At 47.4% G+C, this 4,251-nt stretch overlaps 1 long non-coding RNA gene across 1 annotated transcript; it reads right to left on the bottom strand.

The window, feature by feature from the left end:
* Positions 1–295: 295 nt before the first annotated feature.
* LOC120410220 lies at positions 296–1,882 on the bottom strand. The gene is made up of 2 exons (XR_005602206.1): positions 1,727–1,882; positions 296–1,554 (listed from the first exon to the last, which is right to left on the bottom strand). It is a non-coding gene; the product is annotated as an uncharacterized LOC120410220 (long non-coding RNA).
* Between the last annotated feature and the right edge of the window lie 2,369 nt (positions 1,883–4,251).

The following is a 4,251-nucleotide window of genomic DNA, read 5'->3' on the forward strand; positions in this document are numbered from 1 at the left end:
TCACAGATTAACTTACTTAAACTTTGAAGGGAAAATCTTGGAAAAAAAAAAAACAATCCTAATATTTTCATACGGCGATAATGCAACAGCTCAGGTGAAAATTAATGTAAACTAATCAATGTAAACTAAAGGGAGCACTAAAACAGATCCTCATTCCTACATTTCTGTTGCCAACACTGAATTCAAATAGGAACATGCTGGCAGCAATGTAAAGAAAAATAACTTGTTACCCAAAAATTAATCCTAGGCAGCCAAAATGCAGGATACATTATTGAAACATAAGCTGACACACACATAGCATCATCATTGGGATAATTTTATTTAATGTGACAACATCTTCAATTATTTGAAAAACTAATAATTTTCAGTGGATAGGAAACTCCAAAACACACATGAGCTTCCTGACCTCTACACCACCTGTTTCTAAACTCATGAACATTTTAGACATATGCAAGAAGAGTCTATTTGACTGATTGTAAATAGGAAAAGAGCAGATTCTGACACGCAGCTCTGTTTGCCATTTGTGGATATGATTGAAAACAAGACCTCCCTTGCTCTGTATTTGGCTGATTGACTCACACAGTCCTTGTTTGTATTATCAGGGGTTTGGAGACCATTGGATCTGATTGCAGGAAATCATTTTCTCTCTGTTCAGATTCATTGTAATTTAGTGCAGACAGAGGGAAGGACAACTTTTGCATTTTTCTGCAGTGTGGTAAAATGTTTTCACAATAATTTTCTACTCTTTTTTTCCTCCTACAGTAGTTTTAAAGCATTCTTAGCTTTGATGGCATCTTTTTTCCTTGCTGGTGGTGCCTGCTGGTGATTAATGTCTAGTTAATAGAATACATTACACAAAATTATCAGTGAGCAAATTAAAATGATCTCTGGCTTTATACTTTCTGAAACCATTAGAGAGGCAAGCATACCTGTGCCATTGCAAGGGAAAAGATCCTGTAATGTTTAATCTGCTTGTGATTTCTGGGAAGCTGTCCCATGATGTATGACTGCCAGGGGAAGACAGTATTGTGTTCCTGAAGACTCCAGGAGAGCAGGGCTTCCTGTACTTCATTAGCCTCCATGCACAAGGTCCTTGTGCCTGAGGTGGCTTCCCTTAAAGGCAGACAGCAGTGAAGGGAGCTGGGTCCAAAGGAAGGTTTCCTGAACTTTCAGTCTTCAGAGATTTGACAGTTGAGCCAAAGGGTGTTTTTTGGGCTTTACTTTGAAGGAAAAAAAAAAAAAACAAACTATTTTCCACATTTAAAAATAAACTTTTTTTTTTTTAAGAAAACTTTTTTTTACAGATTTCTTTTGGCTGAAACAGTAAGTTCTTGGAGTTTGGGTTTCTGCAAGAAGCCGTACTATTGTCTGAAAAATCAATCCATTAATAACAGCTACCACATGGGAACAGCTCCCGAGTAAATTCTTCCTCCTGGTGTATGGCTGTTTAGAAGTTGCACAGAATACATCTCCTTCTCCTACAGACAACGGGGACGTGGATCATTTCACTCCTCCCATTCTCGCCTTCTAAAAACGCCCACAAGCTGAAAACTCCTAAACAGGGAAAAACAAACCTTAGACACCCATTTTTTACCTTGCTTGGTCTTGTGAAAGGAACAGGCTGCTCTTCTGGCTGGTCTGCAACCCAGCAGACGACACAAGAGGGCTCTGTGGCTGCACAGAGCCGGTCCCACCACCGGGCGCTCCGCGATGGATTTCTCCTCACCTGGTCCTTCCGAGCCGGTCACCGCTGGCTGCTGGCACCCCCTTCCCACGGCCCGCGCTGAGCAGGAGCCCTCCCTTCTCCTGCCTGCAGCTGCTCCAGCTCCCGGCCAGCCTGGCTGGGGACGGGGCTGTCTCTGCACGGCGCTGGCTCGGACGGGGCCCGGCAGCGGGGCAGGGAGCAGCCCTGCCCGGGAGGTGATGGGCGCGGCTGACAGCCCCTGCTGGAAGTGCCTGCCCCCTCTCTTGAGTCTCTTTCTAGAGAAGCTCAGAGCAGGCAAAGCTCTTTCTCTTCTGCGACCATTAAAGCTTCTGCAGGCAGAGCTGGCCATGTGGATGGTGTCTGCAGTGCGTGATCAGGAACCTCTTGGGCCTGGTGCCTGTTCCCATCTCATCCCCATCTCCATCCTGGGGTTTCTCCCTGGAGCTGCAGTCACCAGTCCTGCTGCAGGAGCCACAGTCTGAGCTATGAGTTGGTTTTTCATTTTCACCATTTTGCCACCACAGCTCAGCTAGTTTTTCTCAGGAGATCTTTCTCGAAAATTTCCCTGCTTGTCTCAAAAACCTGTGAGATTTGTTACAGTAAGAAAAATATCCCCTTCTCACTGACAAGCTCTGACATTTGCTGAGGGCCCTACTCAGCACCAGGAACATCAGGTAGCTGCTGGCCCCATCACAGCTTTGGCATAGATTGGTTCCTCTCTGTTCCTGCAAAAGTGCCACAGACACCTGTGAATGCCCTCCTCAGAAAATTACCCTGGACCACAAAGCCATGGCTCTTGCCTTGCTAACTGACCTTGCTTTTTCCAGCCATCAGAAGTCATAGATGGCATTTTTTCCGAACTCTCTCCTTTACTCTTTTGAAACTGACACCAAAGAAAATCCCAACCTGCTGATGGAAAAAAAAAAAAAAACCAACTTAAACAGGTAGAATCCAAAAGTCCATGACCTCTTCAGAGTGTGGAGGGTGCTACTATGTTGTAGTCGCTTGATTTAGTTTAGCAGGCTGCAGCTTTCCTGAGAGCTCAGCAGGGATGCTTAGGGCCATTTCGAACGGCCCCGTGGTTCTTGCTCCAGCAGCTACAACCAGTGATGGCAAAGGAGGCAGAGAAGGGTCTCCCATGAGGGTTTAAGAAGACTGTTAATCACATCTTGTCCCAGTGACCCTCAGAGGCAGAGAGATCCCGTGACCCGGGCGCAGGGGGCTTTTCTCAAGGGCTCAGGGGCGGTGGCTGCGCGGGGTTGGGGTACAGAAATAGGGAGGAACCAAGGGAGTGACCAAGGCTAGGGCAGAGGAAAGCGGGAGGGGGATTTAGAATCAGAAAAACAGTGGGTAGACAGATCACCAAACTATTACAGTAACTGTCACAGTTTGTCAAACATCCCTGGGCTGCGCCATGTCAAAGACAGAGTAACCCAAGCACATGCAACACCACCTCAGTTCAGACCATGAAGGTGCTTTCATCCATGCAGGCAAGAGCAGCAGGAGCCTGCAGTGAGGAGTTTTACAGCATTAACCAGCATTTCAAAGGATAGACAGCTGTAACCACATCAGTGCAGGGCACTGACCCATACTCAGGGCTCTTCTGAGTGTGTGACTGTCAAAACTCCTTCGTATCCATCTGGTCTCACCTGCCCGACATGCCCAAAGACCTAAACACCTGTTCTGCAACAGGTTCTCTCTGCAAGTACAACAACAAAACATTTAATGAATGTCGTCCTTCTCCCCTGGACAAAGGGCAGTAGAGCCAGCATGGACATCTGCAGCTGGGTATCTGTGGCACTGAATGGCAGAGTCAAGAGAGGACAGGGAATCAGAGCTGGCCTGAGCCCTGCCTGCCCACCATCCCCTCCCACACATGCACAAGCCTTTCTCCTGGTCTGCTTCAATGAATGCACTTGAATCTCTTCACTGCAGGTTTTTCAAGAGGATCCCTGGAGCCTGCTGCACTGCTAGGAGTTGTGCATCTTCTTCCCAACCCATAACATCCACTAACAGTGTCTAGCAGGTCCCAAAGGATTGGAGAAAGTTTGCCCCTTGCCAGCAGGGTGACAGCAGGGATGGCACAGCTGGAGAAGCACAGGTCTGCCCCGCCTGCAGACACACATTCCCTGTCAGCCAGGTCTCCAAGTGGCAGATCAGAGGAGTCAGCAGCTCTGATGCAAATGAACATGTTTTCTCCCTCTCACACACAAATACAAGCCACAGATAAAAGAAGTCATGCCAGAAGCTGCTGTTTATGAGGAGCAGTTTAACACAGATGACTTAGAGAGCAAGTGGAAACTAAGGCTCAGGCTGAGATCCCAGATAAGAGAGGCGAGGGGGAGTAGGTAGTTTCTAGACATATATCTCAGTGGTCAATGGTGAGAAAAATGTTGAGGCCAGCTCAGGGGTCCCAGGAGCAGAGCAGTATTGAAGGGTCTCCCCTCACATCTTGAAAGCCTGCTGTGGAAACCAGAAGGAGAGACATGGGACTGCAATGGGACACAGGCAAGGACAAGAAGGGAGGGAGAGGGGAACCCTGTGAT

Source organism: Corvus cornix, chromosome 6, assembly GCF_000738735.6.
Source record: "Corvus cornix cornix isolate S_Up_H32 chromosome 6, ASM73873v5, whole genome shotgun sequence".
Lineage (NCBI taxonomy): Eukaryota > Metazoa > Chordata > Aves > Passeriformes > Corvidae > Corvus > Corvus cornix.